The following is a 16,906-nucleotide window of genomic DNA, read 5'->3' on the forward strand; positions in this document are numbered from 1 at the left end:
TTCAGTTCCGTTCACTCAACTTCAGTTCGGTTCCGTACCGTTCCATTCAGTAGAGTTCCGTTTACTTTAACTAAGTTCAGTTTCGTTCAGAGTAGTTCCCATTAACTCAATTTATTTCAGTTCCGTTCCGTTTAGTTCGATTATGTTCCGTTCAGGTCAGTTCAATTTAGCTCCGTTCCGTACAGTTCCATTTAGTTCCAATCCGTTCATTTTAATTCAGTTCCGTTCGGTTCCGCTCATTTGAGTTAAGTTCAGTTCCTTTCATTTCATTTAATCGCCTCATATTTCCGTTCAGTTCCGTTCAGTACCGTTCAGTTCAGTTAATCTCCGCATAATTTCGGTCCCTTTTGTTCAGTATTGTTCACTTTACTTTATTTCGGTTCAGTTCATTTCTCTTTAGTTCATTTCATGTTAATTAATTTCATTTTATTTCAGGTTAGTTCATGTCAATTGATTTAGGTTCAGTTAAGTTCCGTTTAGTTTAGTTCAGTTCAGTTTAGTGTCTTTCAGTTCTCTTCAGTTCAATTTAGTTCAGTTCAGTTCAGTACAGTTAAGTTCAGTTCCAATCAGTTTCATTCTGTTCAGTTAATTTCAGTTCCATTCAATTCAAATCAGATGATTTCATTTCAGTTCAGTTCATTTCACTTTAGTTAAATTTCACTAATGTCATTTAATTTTATTTTGGTTTTGTTCAGTTTGCGTCAGTTGTTTTGATTCAGTTAAACTCCGTTAAGATCAGTTCAGTTCAGTAAAGTTCAGTTCAGTAAAGTTTAGTTCAGTAAAGTTCAGTTCAGTAAAGTTCAGTTCAGTAAAGTTCAGTTCAGTTAAGTTCAGTTCCTTTCAGTGTAATTACGTGTAGTTCTACAGCACAGTACAGTTCATTTCAGTTCAGTTCGCTTCATTTTAGTTCCATTCAGTTACGTTAAGTTCATTTCAGTTAAGGTCAGTTCCATTCAGTTATATTCAGTTCAGTGCCGTTTATTTCATGTTTGTTCAATCTGGTTCCGTTCAGTTCAGTTCATTTCATTTAAGTTCGGTTCACTTATGTTGCGTTCCGGTTTGTCCAGTTAAGTTCAGCTTAGTTTCTTTTTGTTGAAATTAGTCCAAATGAGATCAGTTCCGTTTTTATAGTTTCGTTAGTTTTATTCAATTCACCTTCATGCCGTTAAGTTCCGTTCAGTTTTGTTCCGTTTAGTTCAGTTTTCTTAAGCTCAGTTCCGTCCTGTTCAATTGAGTTAAGTTCATTTAAGTTCAGTACAGAACAGATCATTTCATTTAATTTAGATTCAGTTCAGTTTCATCAGTTCAGTTCAGTTAATTTCAGTTCCATTCAGCTCATTACAATTCCGTTCAATCCAGTTTTGTAAAACCTACTTTCATTCAGTTATTTTCTGTTCAGTTCTAATTAGTTCAGTTCAGTTTAGATAAGCTCAGTTTAGTTCAGGTCAGTCCCGTTATGATCAGTTATATTCAGTTTTGTCCCAGTTTCTTCAAATTAGTTCAATTCCTATCAGTTCAGTTTTTTTAATTCCGTCAGTTACATTCAGCTCACTTCCGTTTTAATAAGCTAAGTTTGGTTTTTTCCTTTAAATTCAGTTCCTTCTACTTCCGTTCAGTTCCGGTCCTTCGTGTTCACTACATGGCATTTTAGTTCAGTACAGCTTAGTTCAGTTCAGTGCAGTTCAGGGCAGTTCCCTTTATTTAAGGTCAATTAAGTTCAGTTTAATTCAGGTCCGTTCCGCTCAGTTCAGTTTATTTCAGTTTCGTTTGATTCAGTGAAGTTTAGTTAAATTCAATATCAGCTTTATTCAGTTCCGTTTGGTTCAGTTAAGTTCAGTTTAGGTCATTTCATTCCCGTTCAGAATATTCAAGTTCATTCCGTTTTTTTCCGTTCCGTTCAGTTAGGATCAGTGCCGTTAAGTTCCATTCAGTTTTTTTCCTTAGTGTTTTAGTTCCCTTTCGTTCGGTTCAGGTCAGTTCCGTTCAGTTCAGTTCTGTTAAGTTCAGTTCCGTCTAGTTCATTTTAGTTCAGTTCATTTCAGTTCAGTACAGAACAGATCATTTCATTTAAGTTAGGTTCATTTCATTTCGGTTTAGTTCAGTTCATTTCAGTTCAGTACAGAACAGATCATTTCATTTAAGTTAGGTTCATTTCATTTCGGTTTCGTTCAGTTCAGTTCCAGTCAGATCAGTTCAGTTTAGCTAAATTCAACTAAGTGCATTTCTGCGACGTTCCTCTGTATCTCGTTTGCTTCCGGTCCGTTCAGTTCAGTTCCGTTCAGTTCTATTTGGTTTCGATCAGTTCATTTCAATTCAATTCGTTTCTGATTTTTTTCATTTTAGATCAGTTCATATCATTTTATTTAATTTTTGGTCAGTTGAGTTTAGTTCAGTCAGTTGATTAAAGTTTAGATAATTTCAATTCCGTTTAGTTCATTTAACCTCAGTTCAGTTGAGTACAGCATAGTACAGTACCGTACAGCTCAGTTCAGTTCACGTTAGTTAAGTTCAAGTCAAATTAGTTCAATTTTCTTCAGTTCAGTTACGTTTCTTCAATTGAGCTCCGTTTAGTTCGGCTCAATTCATTCAGTTTAGTTTACACCAGTTCCGATCAGTTCAAATTAGTTTAATCCAGCTCACTCCAGTTCAGTTCAGGTCAGCTCCGTTTAGTTCCGTTCCGTTTTGATCCGTTCCGTTCAATTAAGTTCAGTTCAGTTTAGTTTAGTTCAGTTCAGTTCCGTTCCATATCGTTCAGTTCAGTTAGGTCAGCTCAATTCAGTTCATTAGTTTATTTCAGTTCAGTTCAGTTTAGCTCATTTCTTTTAATTTTATTTCAGTTCTGTTCCATTCAGTTTAGTGCAGTTCAGTTTGGTTCAGTTTGTTTCCGTTTATTCCCTTCATTTCAGTTCATTTCCGTAAAGTTCATTTCCGAACCAATCTCTTTAGGTCCGTGCCGTTCTGTTCCGTCAGTTCGGGTGCGTTCATATTAGTTTAATTAAGTACAGCTTAGTTCAGTTCAATTCCGTTCAGTTTAGATAAAATCAGTTCCGTTCGGTTCCGTTCAGTTCCCATAAAATCAGTTCCGTTCAGTTCAGTTCAGTTAAGTTCAGTTCAGTACCGTTCATTTCAGTTACGTTTCGCTCCGTTCCATTCAGTTCCTTCAGTTCAGTTAGGTTCGATCAATTTATACCAGTTAAGTTCAGTTCAGTGTGATTCAGTTCAGTTAAGTTCAGTTCCGATTAGCTAAGTTCATGTAATTTCATGTCAGTTCATTTCAGCTCTTTTTAGTTAAATATTATTCAGTGCTGTTAGGTTAAGTTCAGCTAAAGTCCGTTTTGTTCCGTTCTTTTAATTTCCGTACAATTCTCTTCCGTTCAGTTCCGTTCCGATCAGTTCAGTTCCGATAAGATTCGGTCAGTTTATATCAGTTCCTTTTCGTTCGGATCCGTGCAGTTCAATGCGGTTCAGCTACGTTCATAAAAGTTAATGAAGTTGCCTTCTGTTTCCTTCACTTCCGTTCCGTTCTGTTAAGCTCAGCTCCGTTCTTTTCCGTTCAGGTAAGTTCATTAAATTCAGTTCCGTTCAGTTTAGGTGCGTTCAGTTCAGTTCAAAATATTTCAATTCAGTTAATTTTAGTTTGGATAATACTAATCAGTTCACTTCTTACCGTTCAGTTATTTAAATTCAGTTCAGTTCAGTGTAATTAAGTTAGGTTCAGTTAAGTTAAGTTTTTTCAGTTCTGTTCAACTCAATTTAATTCCGTTCAGTCCATTTATTCCGTTCCGTCAATTATTTTTAATTTCAGTTTCGTTTCGTTCAGGTCTCTTCCGATCTCTACCCTTCAGTTCAGTTGCGTTTAGTTTGGTTTCTTCAGTTCTAATCAGTTCAATTTAGCTAAGTTAAATAATGTCCAGTTCAGTATACGTCAGTTTATGTCATTATAGTTCATTTAGGTCAGTTTAGTACAGTACCGTTAATTTTAACTCAGTTCAGTTTCGTTCAGTCCCTTTTACTTTAGCTCAGTTTATTTCAGTTCTGTTCCGTGTTATTCGATTATGTTCAGTTATGGTCAGTTCAATTTAGTTCAGTTTAGTAGCGTGCCCTTCAGCTCGGTTCAGTTCCGTTCTGTTCCGTTTAATTCCATTTCGTTCAGTTTAAATCAGTTACGTTCAGTTAAGTAAGTTCAGTTCATTTCCGCTCAGTTCACTTCCGTTCATTTCAGTTAATCTTCGCATATTTTCGTTGTTGTCTTCAGTATTATCTGATCCGATCAGTTAGGTCAGTTTAGTTCGGTTCAGCTCGGTTTAGTTTAGTTCAGTCCAATTTAGTTCAGTTGAGTATATTTAATTTCATTTCAGTTCAGTTCAGTTTATTTCATTTCAGTTCAGTTTATTTCATTTCATTTAAGTTAGGTTCATTTCAGTTCAGTTCACCTCAGTTCATGTCAGTTCATTTCAGTTCTTTTCAGTTCGTTACAGTTCAGTTCTGTTAGGTTAAGTTCAGTTTAGGTCCGTTCCATTCCGTTCTTTTACGTTCCGTACAGTTCATTTCCTATTAGTGTCGTACAGTTTATATCATTCATGTTACAGTTTATGTCATTCTCTCTCTAGCCCTCAACCTGAGCGGACCTGCCTACTGAGCGCTCCTGGTAACCGGTTTGACCCACCAGAGACTACCTGCCTGCCACCTCGATTCTTGGTGCTTTTGGTTTTAGTGAAGTGCAGTGTAGTGTCAACGTATACGTTGCTTCGTTTATATAGTTTTCGTTTTGTGTGTGGCTTGTTAACCTGTGTGTGGTAGTAATAATTTATTTAGTGGATTGTGGTGGTTTTTGTCTTTCGACTCTGATTGGTGACCGGTGAGTGCTTTCCTTTTTCTTTCTTTTGGTCCTCCGAAAACCAGACCTTACTCAAGCAACGTTTTTTCCACTTAGGCTTCATATTCAATTCCAAATCGTAACTTATTGTTTGAGCTAAAGTTAGCTAACCCCTTCTAGAAATTTTAGCATAGTGTATACAGGTTAGCTTTTGTTGGGAACTTGGTAATTAAATTAGGATGGCTTCATCCAGGTCCCCTGTTGCTATGCTCGAAGGCACTGGCGAATGCGCGGCTTTAAGGGCCCGTATCGTCATGCTGGAGAGAATGGTGCGGGAGCTTCGATCGGAGATCGCCGGCCGGAGGGCTCCCCTCGGGAGAGATGGTGCTCAGGGTGGGAATTCGAAAACCCGCCACGCCCATAGGGGTGCACGGATTCGTCCGAATGCAACACGTGGCTGGGCGATTAGAGACCTACCCCGTGTCCCATCTCTCAACGAGGGAGTGTCTCGCGTCCGTAGGTCGGACGATTGGAGGGTCGTCTCTCGGGGCAAGGGGAAGGTAACGCTGCGGCGAGGATTGGACTCTGCGGAGGCAGATACCATCCCCGTCTCCAACAGGTACCAGGTGCTGTCGGATGACAGCACCACCGTACCTGCAGCCCCTATCCCTACTCCGAGGGCACTGCCTAGGGTAAGGCATCAGCGGTCGGGGAGGGAGGGAACCGTTATATTAGGTAGTTCAAATGTCCGGCGTATAATGAACCCGCTGCGCCGCAGAGTCCAACAGGAGCGAGGTGTTGGATTCTTGTCGTCCTGGTGTATACCGGGCGGCGGGGTACCCCAGGCGACGCTGGCGGTGAATGCGGCCGTCAGTAATACGGGCTGCTCCAAGCTACGCATTGTGGCTCATGTCGGGACAAACGACGCCTCGGAACGTGGATCTGAAGAGATCCTGCGCTCCTTTAAGGAGATGCACTCGGAGGTGAAACGAGTCGAGGCAGAGTTTAAGGTCCCAATTAAATTAAGTATATGTAGTATTGTGCCGCGTTCAGACCGCGGAAGGCTCGTTTGGAGCCGCATTGAGGGTTTAAATGAGAGATTGCTGGGATTTTGCCGGGGAATCGGAGCGGACTTCGTTGATCTGAGGCCCGTCCTCTCATCGTGTCGGGTACCCCTTAATCGCTCCGGGGTCCATTATACTGCCGAGGCATCGCAGTTGGTAGCGCGTAGGTTACACGAACACGTGTCGAGGGTTTAGCATAGCTGGTAGGCAAGAGCGTAGGTCATATATTGGGAAAAATAAAGTAGAATCCAGCGCTTTTTGTCAATTCAGTTCAGGTAATGCCTCTCAAATCCCCAAAAATATTGAACAAACAAGCACTTGCGTTAAAACAACATATAACCCACGTAAATTTAATAAAATTGGTGCCTCTACATACATAACAGATAGCAATGCAAGTGAATGTAATTCTTTTGTCTCTGTTCACCACGAATCGTCTCAAAACAGTTTTGTTAGCGTACATAAAACCGAAAAACAAGAAGTTATTAGCCATATTAAAATTATAACATTAAATTGCCGTAGCATTAGAAACAAAATATCGGATATTGAACATATTTTTGTCAGTACAAACGCAGACATAGTAGTTGGAACAGAAAGTTGGCTCACGGGAGATATAGCAAACAATGAGGTTTTTCCAAACGGCTTCACAATTTACAGAAGGGACAGACCAAATAGGTTGGGTGGGGGAGTATTCATTGCAGTAAAGTCACATCTTAGTAGCCAACGATATGAATGCGACGTAGATGACATAGAAAGCGTTTGGTGCAACATTAAGGACTACAACGGCAGAAGCCTATACGTGTGTTCATTTTATAGACCCCCAGTTTCTAACACAGATGTCCTACACAAGCTCGACGAACAAATATCCACTATCAGCAGCAGACAAAGCAACAGTATTACTATAATCGCTGGTGACACAAATCTACCGTCAATTGACTGGGAAAACTACTGCGTGGGAAAATCTGCCAAAAACAGAGATTCATGCCAAGAACTCCTTCATATATTCACAAAACACTCCTTAGAACAAATAGTTAAATCACCAACAAGGGGCCAAAGCATACTAGACATCTTTGCGACTTCTATGCCCGAAATCATTACTAACATTGAAATAATAGACGGAATCAGTGACCATAAGGCTATTCTTGTGGAGTTAAAAACTAAGTTCGTCAAAATAAACAAAGAAAAGCGTAAAATATACCTATACAACAAGGCAAATTTTAACGGACTAAGAGAATATTTAAAGATAAAATTACCGGAATACAAGACAAAAACACTGACAACAAATACAGAGAACACTTGGAATTATTTCTTAAATATTTTACGCGAAGGAATAAAGACGTACATCCCGTCCAAACTCAAATGCGACAGTAAGGAACCTAGATGGTACAACGGGGAAGTCAGATCGGCATTAAGAAGGCAAAGAAAGCTACAGTCAAATTTCAAAAAGAGTTTAAAAAGTGACGATATAAGTTTTGTGAATACAACCAAACAGCTATTAAAAGAATGTCGTAGTAAGACGAAAAGTATTATGCGCACAGCACTACACTCTTTTAAACCTAAAATGCTAAGCGAATATCTTGAGGAAAATCCAAAGTCATTCTGGTCCTATGTTAGGGAAATACAGGGTAAACGTCCCACTGTTCACTCTTTGAAGACGGAAAATGGAGAAATCATTACAGATAGCGTGAAAAAGGCAAATATTTTAAACCATTTTTTCCAGAGCGTCTACAACAAAAACACAAACGCACCAAACGATCCTCCACACCCACCCGGGGAACACATGAGCGATCTTACACTGACCAAGCAGGGAATAGTACATCTGCTCCGTAGTATCAAAGCACACAAGGCACCTGGTCCGGAAGAAATGCCTGCTAGAATATTAAAGGAATTAGCTGACGACATTGCCCCATTTTTACATATTGTTTTTCTAAAATCGATAGAAGAAGGCTCAGTGCCTCGCGACTGGAAGCTAGCCCATATAACTCCCATCTATAAAGGCGGCGATAGGGATAAACCAACCAATTACCGACCCATTTCTTTAACATCGATCTCTTGTAAAATATTGGAACACGTTATTGTCACTAACATTATGAAATTTCTTGATAGTAGGAAAATACTAATCCACAACCAGCACGGATTTAGGAAAAGCAGATCTTGCGAAACACAACTCGGTCTCTTCATTCACGATATACTTAGATCGGGAGAAAACAACACCCAAGTCGATGCAGTATTCCTGGATTTCAAAAAAGCCTTCGACAAAGTCCCACACAATAAATTGTTACACAAACTTAAATACTATGGGATCAATGAGAAAATAATTAATTGGATTAGGGACTTCTTGTCAAACCGCAAACAAATAGTAGTCATAGATGGGTTGTGCTCAACGGAGAGAGATGTTACTTCGGGCGTCCCCCAGGGAAGTGTAATAGGGCCTCTTCTGTTCTTAATATACATAAATGACTTAAGCACACACGTTAGTAGCAATCTAAGGTTATTTGCTGACGACACGGTGATATACAGGGAAATAAGGAGCCAACTAGATCGCGAGCTACTCTCTAGAGACTTAGACAATATCTCGGGATGGTGCAATAAATGGGGATTAACACTTAATATAGATAAATGTGCAGTTTTGAAATTTTGGAATAAAGGAAGCGAGGAACAGGATATAAACTACAAAATAGAGGGTTCAGTATTGACTACGGCAAATCAAGTTAAATATTTGGGGGTTGTTCTAACACCACGCCTTTCATGGGGAGCACATATCAGGACAATATGCGGATCAGCTTTAAAGAAACTTGGCTTCATAAAACGGGTGGTGGGGAAATGTAATGAAAAAGTTAAAGAGAGGTGTTATTTTGCTCTAGTTAGACCTCATTTGGAATATGCCGCAAGTATTTGGGATCCGTGGGAGAAAATTTGGCAAAAAGAATTAGATAAAGTCCAGAGAAAATCCGCTAGATTCGTTAAAAATTGTTATGATAAAAACACAAGTGTGACAGGTCTCTTAGGGGATTTAGGCTGGGAACCACTTGAAGTGCGGAGAGAACAAGCGAGGCTTAGACTTTTAGAAAGGTTCAGAACAAACGAGTTTAAATATGACACTGAAGGAATTATAATGGCCCCACACTACTTAGGTAGATCAGACCACAAAGATAAACTAAGGGAGATAGATTCCAAGACAGATAGGTACAAATACTCATTCTTTCCCCGAACAATCAGTAATCATAATAGCAAGAAACCGAAGTCACTTTACAGCCTAACGTATAACATTTCCGATGTTCCTTGATGCGTGTGGCGAAATTTCGTCCAGTCTGTCCCACATAAGTCGCATTACATTGGCACTTTAATTCATAAACACCACACTGTTTTTCGATGTCAAATTTATCTTTGTTAAAGCAGAGTGCTTTGGATATGGAAAAAGGGGTGTAGAATGAAACACGGAATTTATTCTTGGGTAGAATGTTGGCAATTCTATAGGACAAAGAGTTTGAGAAGGGGATTTTACACCATTTACGCGAGGGGTTATTGGAGTATGGCAGGAGGGTTGTGTGGAGCTCGACGGCACTTTTTCTCAGTTTTTTTTCCTTAATAGGGAATCAATGAGGTCGCCGTTGTAGCCATTCCTCTCTGCAATGAACTTGATGGTGGTGAGTTCTCGGTCAAAGGAAGTTTTAGGCATTGGAATGCTGATTAATCTGTGAAGCATGCAGTGGAAGCTTGCCAGCTTATGGGAAATGGGATGGCAAGAATCAGAAGGAATCACTAGGTCCGTATACGTGGGTTTCCTATAGATGGAAAAGACATGTTGGCTGTCTTTGATTTCAATCCCGAGGTCCAAGAAATTTATTGAGTGGTTCACTCCCATTTCCATAGTGACATTAATAGAATTATGCCTGTTGTTTAAGAACTGCACAAATTGGCCCAACTGCCTTTCACTACCAGACCAACAACATAGTATGTCGTCCACATACCTATACCAATAGACGATGTTCTTAATAAGTTTTTCGTTGGAATCAAACAGCTTTTCTTCAAAAAAAGAAATTGAACACCTGGAATTCAGCAGGGTGAAGTTTGGAGCCCCTAGAGTGGTTAATTTATCCTCCTGTGATCTTCCCTCCTCCGTTCTTCTGCTTTTGAGCAAGGGTTTGAAATTTTCCCCGCCCCTCCCTATGTCCTCAAATCTCTATAAAAACTTGTCGGTGGACTCTGAAGTTTCACTAGTGAACCAACCAAGGGGGTTGAAACAGTTGGCCGCCAATATCATATCAGCGGACATGAGGAGGATCTCTTCTAGTGGCTTTCACAACACAACGGATGGTGCCACCATGAAGAACCTTCGACATATGGTCAATCAAGAACAAATCAGCGGATCTAGAACACATAATCCAAACTCATTCCGCTGATATAGTATTAGGCACAGAGAGTTGGCTGTGCAATGACATAAACGACCAAGAAATTTCCCCAATAGATTTCAAAGTTTACCGACACGATAGAGATACAAGACCCGGAGGAGGGGTTTTCGTGGCAGTTAAAAGTCATTTTGAAAGCAGGCAAGTTTCATTTGAAAATAATAACATAGAAAGTGTTTGGTGCACCTTAATACGGACCAACCCAACATAAATTTATGCTCTTTCTACAGACCTCCAGACTCAGATTTGAAAAACCTTCACACCCTCAACGATCAAATTTACAATTTTACACGTAAATATAATAACAGCATCAACATAATTGGTGCCGACATTAACCTCCCTGGTATAGATTGGGACAACAATATCGGTAAATCTGGGACCCACGATCGCGAATCTTGCGATTCCATGGTAAAATTGGTTCAAAGAAACTCCCTCCATCAAGCAGTACGCATGCCCACCCGTGGAAAGAACATATTGGATCTATTTCTTACAAACACGCCTGAACGTATTATTAGTGTATCAACTGATGAGGGCTTGAGTGACCATAAAGCAATTAATGTCCACTTGGACATAGAACTAAAAATGATTGTTAAACCAAAAAGAAAAATTTATAATTACCATAAATCAGACTTTGAATCTTTTGCCAATCAATTAAACTCTTCACTACCCAAGTTCAAAACCCGCTTAAGTCATGTCAACGTGGAAGAAACTTGGACAGAATTTGTCAATATTATGCAAAAAGGAATCGTAGATTTCATACCTATAAAATACGTTAAAGCAAATCGCGACCCCAGGTGGTACAATAAAGACGTTAGAAAAGCCCTTCGAAAGCAGAGAATGCTACACTTTAGGGTAAAGAGGGCAGGCGTGAACACATCATCCCCTGAGAATAAACAATTATGGGACACTTATACATCCTCTAAAATTGAAACCAAAACACAATTACGTAGCGCTTTACTGTAATTTAAACGCAAAGTACTTTGCGAGCACTTGGACACTGACCCCAAAGCTTTCTGGTCATATGTTAGGGAAGTAAATGGGAGTAAACAAACCGTGGCTTGCTTAAGGGATTGTAGCAATATAATTCATACAGACAGTGAGGGTAAAGCTAACATCCTAAATTCATTCTTCCAAAGCGTTTTCTCGAATGATGTTGCCACCGCATATCTCCAAGAAACAATACATACTCCACCCATGGAAAAAATAGCAGTGGACCAACAAGGATTTCTAAAATTGCCTAACGAGATTAAACCCAACAAATCCCAGGGTCCCGAAAATATACCAGCTAGGGTGATAAAACATTTAGCTCCAAACATTGCCCCGTACCTTGAATTTATATTTAAAAAATCCCTCACAGAGTGTAAAGTACCTAAGATTTGGATAACCGCGCAAATAACGCCTATTTTTAAAAGTGGTGACAGGGAGGATCCCAGTAATTACAGACCTATATCTCTCACTTCCATCTGTTGCAAAATCTTAGAGCACATAATCGTCAGTTCAATAATGAGACACCTTGACAATATTAACTTTTTAAGTGACAATCAACACGGATTCAGGAAAACCCGCTCCTGCGAGACCCAATTAGGACTATTTACACATGATTTACTTTTATCGGGTGAGAGAGGTAGGCAAGTGGATGCCATCTTCTTAGATTTTCAATAGGCATTTGATAAGGTTCCACATGGTAAACTCATTCATAAATTAAAGGTCGCGGGTATAAACAAGGGCGCCATAAATTGGGTTAAAGATTTTCTTTCAGAGCGGGAACAGAGGGTAGTCCTTGATGGCGCTAGTTCCGACAGCGTTCGAGTCACGTCTGGGGTACCTCAGGGAAGTGTGATCGGGCCGTTGCTTTTCTAATGTTAACGATTTGAGCCGCGAAGTGAAAAGTAAAATTAGGATGTTCGCGGATGACACGGTGATCTATCGGGAGATATCTGGGGATGAGGATCGTTTTATTCTAGAGCAGGATTTAGATTGCATTACTAAATGGTGTTCTAACTGGGGATTGACTCTAAATTATTATAAATGTTCAGTGGTAAATTTTTTTAAAAGATCAACGGGATTTGCTTACAAATTAGCTGGAGGTGACCTAGCAGTAGTTGAGACGGTAAAATACCTAGGTGTCACATTCACAAAAGACTTAACTTGGGGGACTCACATACGTAAAGTCTGCGGTCAAGCATATAAAAAATTGGGATTCATTAGACGCATTGTCGGCAAAAGTGACTCGAAGGTCAAGGAACGTTGTTACCACGCTCTTGTAAGGCCTCATTTAGAATACGCATGCAGCGTGTGGGAACCGAGTGAAAAAGGTCTCATTCGGGAAATTTCGAAGGTTCAGCGCCGGGCAGCCCGTTTTGTAAAAAATTCCTACGATAAAACGCAAAGCGTCACCGAAATGCTCATGGATTTGGGGTGGGAATCATTGGCTGAGAGACGATTCAATGCAAGATTGAAATTATTAAATAAATTTAGATCCGCATGTTTCAGCACCGAGGTCTCGCAAATTATTCGTACTCCTACATACATTAGTCGCTTGGATCATGCATATAAAATTCGGGAAATAGATGCCAGAACTAGCCGACTCAAGGACTCCTTCTTCCCACGGACAATATGGGATAACAACTGCAGGGTTATAGATGGCAAAAATTCCACTTGCCACCCTCAGCGTCTAAAAAATAATTAGTTGTATTTAAATGCATGCTCTTCCACTAACCTTATGTGTTTTGCTATAATAACCCATTCTTTCCGAATGACCTCATTCATGTTCTGTTCATCTGTTTTTAAGTTTCCCTTTCAATCCCTCGTCCCTCTCCGCGGGGGCAAATTCCTGCTACCTGCAACGTTGGGTCGCATTCCCTGCCTTTTAGAGACTCTTTGGGGGTAGAGTGTTTCGTGGTGAATTTTCTTGTGGTGTTTCAATTTCTTGCTTGTTGTGTCCTGGCTTCCGTGTTGTAGGATGGCTTTCGTGCTGCATCATGGGGTGCAGTTTTTTAGTTGTTTTGCGGTATATGTGTTTGCATGAGTATTGGATGAAGGGATGTTTGCATGAGTGTGTGCGCTGCTGTGGGCGTAATTTTCCGTGTTTTTTTTGCATGTGGTATTTTTCTTTTTTACGGTTGGTGACCTAACATCCCCCGCCACACGCCCTTGCGGCGGCTTGCGGGGTATCATGTAGATGTAGATGTATTTTTAAAAGTGGTGGCAGGGAGAATCCCAGTAATTACAGACCTATATCTCTTACTTCTATCTGTTGCAAAATCTTAGAGCACATAATTGTCAGTTCAATAATGAGACACCTTGACAATATTAACTTTTTAAGTGACAATCAACACGGATTCAGGAAAACCCGCTCCTGCGAAACCAAATTAGGATTATTTACACATGATTTACTTTTATCTGGAGAGAGCTAGGCAAGTGGATGCCATCTTCTTAGATTTTCAAAAGGCATTTGATAAGGTTCCACATTGTAAACTCATTTATAAATTAAAGGTCGCGGGTATAAACAAGGGCGCCATAAAATGGGTTAAAGATTTTCTTTCAGAGCGGGAACAGAGGGTAGTCCTTGATGGCGCTAGTTCCGACAGCGTTCGAGTCACGTCGGGTGTACCTCAGGGAAGTGTAATCGGGCCGTTGCTTTTCTTGATTTTTGTTAACTATTTGAACCGCGAAGTGAAAAGTAAAATTAGGATGATCGCGGATGACACGGTGATCTATCGGGAGATATCTGGGGATGAGGATCGTTTTATTCTAGCGTAGGATATAGATTGCATTACTAAATGGTGTTCTAACTGGGGATTGACACTAAATTATAATAAATGTTCAGTGGTAAATTTCTTTAAAAGATCAACTGAATTTGCTTATAAATTAGCTGGAGGTGACCTAGCAGTAGTTGAGACGGTAAAATAGCTAGGCGTTACATTCACAAAAGACTTAACTTGGGGGACTCTCATACGTAAAATCTGCGGTCAAGCATATAAAAAATTGGGATTCATTAAACGCATTGTTGGCAAAAGTGACTCGAAGGTCAAGAATATAGAAGTGCTTCTATATCGTCCGATGAAGACGGAGTGTTTCCGTCGAAATATCAAGAAATTACGTGTGAGTGTTCTTCTTTTTTTGTGTTTCTATATTGTGTGTTACTGCGTGATGTACTATATATATATATATATATATATATATATATATATATATATATATATATATATATATATATATATATATATATATATATACACACACACACACACACACGAGGGTCATCCGGAAAGTAGTACCCGTTCGTGAAATAAAGACACAAAAGTAAATATTAACAAACATAAAAAATTTTATTTGAAAGAGGATACTTTAAACTACTTCTCAACATAATCTCCAAGCAAATTAAGGCATTTGTCATAACGTGTGACAAGTTTCTGTATTCCTGCTGCATAGTCCTTCGCCGCCAGCTCATTGAGATACGCGAGGGACCCATCTTGCACAAATTTTTGCATAATGCAGATGGTGTTTAACAATTTCATGAACAATTGTTCGAGAAACATTGGGAAAATGCTCACAGATGTCATCAATTGTGACGCGCCGATCGTTCCTCACGAATTCGTCAACTGAGCTCACCAGTTGGTCTGTAATGACAGACGGTCTCCCCGAACGCTCATCGTCGTGTGTGCTCCCCCTCCCCATGTTGAAGTTGCGACACCACCGCCGAACAGACGACTCGTCCATTACATTGTCTCCATACACCTCCTTTAATTGGCGATGAATATCACATGGGCGAACGTTTCTTGCATTGAGGAATTTAATCACTGCCCTCACTTCACAACTGGCGGCGTTCTCAATTTTTTTAAACATTGTAAACAATCACAGAAACAACACAGGCAATGCTAGCGTCACGCAACTTGGCTCAGAGAAGGCAGACAAGCCACTGAAGCTATCTGACCTCGTCCAGCGGCTACTCGCGTCGTCAGCACTTCATGCGGCACGAACAGGTACTACTTTCCGGATGACCCTCGTATATATTTCTTTTAGGAAGGCCGCGGGAAACCACCTCATTTATCATTCCCAAGATAAATATGATGGACAATACAGAGATTTTGAGTCCAAGCAGCTACAAGGCTCGTCCCAATCGGCCGTGTGTCATGCCCGGCAGCGGGGAAGGCAAGGTTTCCGCGGTTGACATCCCACGAAACCCTTGCAAGGGAAAAAAGGCAGCAGCAGGACAAAAGACGCTGGAAAAGAAGACCAAATTAGTTAAAATACGGATGTGGAATGTTAGGACAATGATGAGGACAGGGAAATTGGGGAATGTTAAGCGAGAGATGGAAAGGGGAAATATAGATATTTTAGGTCTATGCGAGGTGAGTTGGAAAGATAGCGGGGATTACTGGAGTGATTATTATAGAATAATATACATGGGCGGGGACGAGAGACAACGAGGAGTTGCCATAGTAGTAAATGAAGATGTAGGAAGAAGCGTAGTCAACATAGAGCAGGTAACGGATAGATTATTACTTGTAGAGATAAAAGCAGAACCGACGACCTTAGTTATTATTCAGGTATACATGCTACCGAGCAACAATAAGGAAGGGGAGGTCGATAGGATATACGATTGTTTAGAGCACATAATCGCAAGTGTTCCTGCAGGGAAACATTTGATAGCAATGGGGGATTAAAATGCGACGGTAGACGATGGAAGAGATGGTGACGAGGTCGGGGACAACGATTTAGGCACGAGGTATGACCGCGGGGAGAAAGCAGTTGAGTTCTGCAGGAGACAGGGGTTAGTCATCACCAACACGTGGTTTAGACACCACAAAAGACGCAGGTATACATGGAAAATACCAGGTAACTCAGAAAGGTATCAGCCAGATTATACTCTTGTTAAACACACGTTTAAGAACAGTGTGATAAATTCGCACAGCTTCCCGGGAGCGGATGCGGACTCTGACCACAATTAAGTTGTTATGAAATGTATCGTCCGTTTTAAAAAGATAAGGCAGGGGCGGCGTGTCAGAAAATGAAATGTAGAAGCATTTAATGGTTTGAAAAGGGAGAAATACAACTAGGCGGTAGAAAGAATCATGGAGGATGGTAAATATCTAGGTACTATCGAAGAAAAATGGGAAAGGATAAAGAAAGGGTTGTCTAAAGCCGCAAAAGACAATATTTGAACCGTTAACGCTAAAAGGACTAGGAAACCATGGATCACGAATGAGATGATTACAAAGATGGATGAGCGGCGAAAATGGAAGAATATAAATACAGAATTAGGCAAAATGAAGTACAAAGAATTGAACAATAAATTGAGGCGGGCAACAAATAAAGCAAAACAAGCATGGTGGAAGACGCAGTGCGAGGATATGGAAAGTCTGCAGAGGAAGGGTGAAATCGGTGCGCTGTACAGCAAAGTTAAATCGTTATCGGGAAGTAAGAAAGGAAGAGCTATGCTAACAGTTAGAGATAAGGCGGGTAAGGTAATAGTTGATGCAGGGAAGATCCAAGAGAGATGGAAGGAATGTATAGAAGAACTGTATAGTAAAGAGCTTACACCAACTAAGTTAGACAAAGAAAAGAAACATGACGTAGAGGAAGATAGCTTAGGGCCAGGCATACTAGACAATAAG

The sequence above is a fragment of the Hetaerina americana genome, unplaced genomic scaffold (assembly GCF_022747635.1).
Source record: "Hetaerina americana unplaced genomic scaffold, ioHetAmer1.1.p SCAF_18, whole genome shotgun sequence".
Lineage (NCBI taxonomy): Eukaryota > Metazoa > Arthropoda > Insecta > Odonata > Calopterygidae > Hetaerina > Hetaerina americana.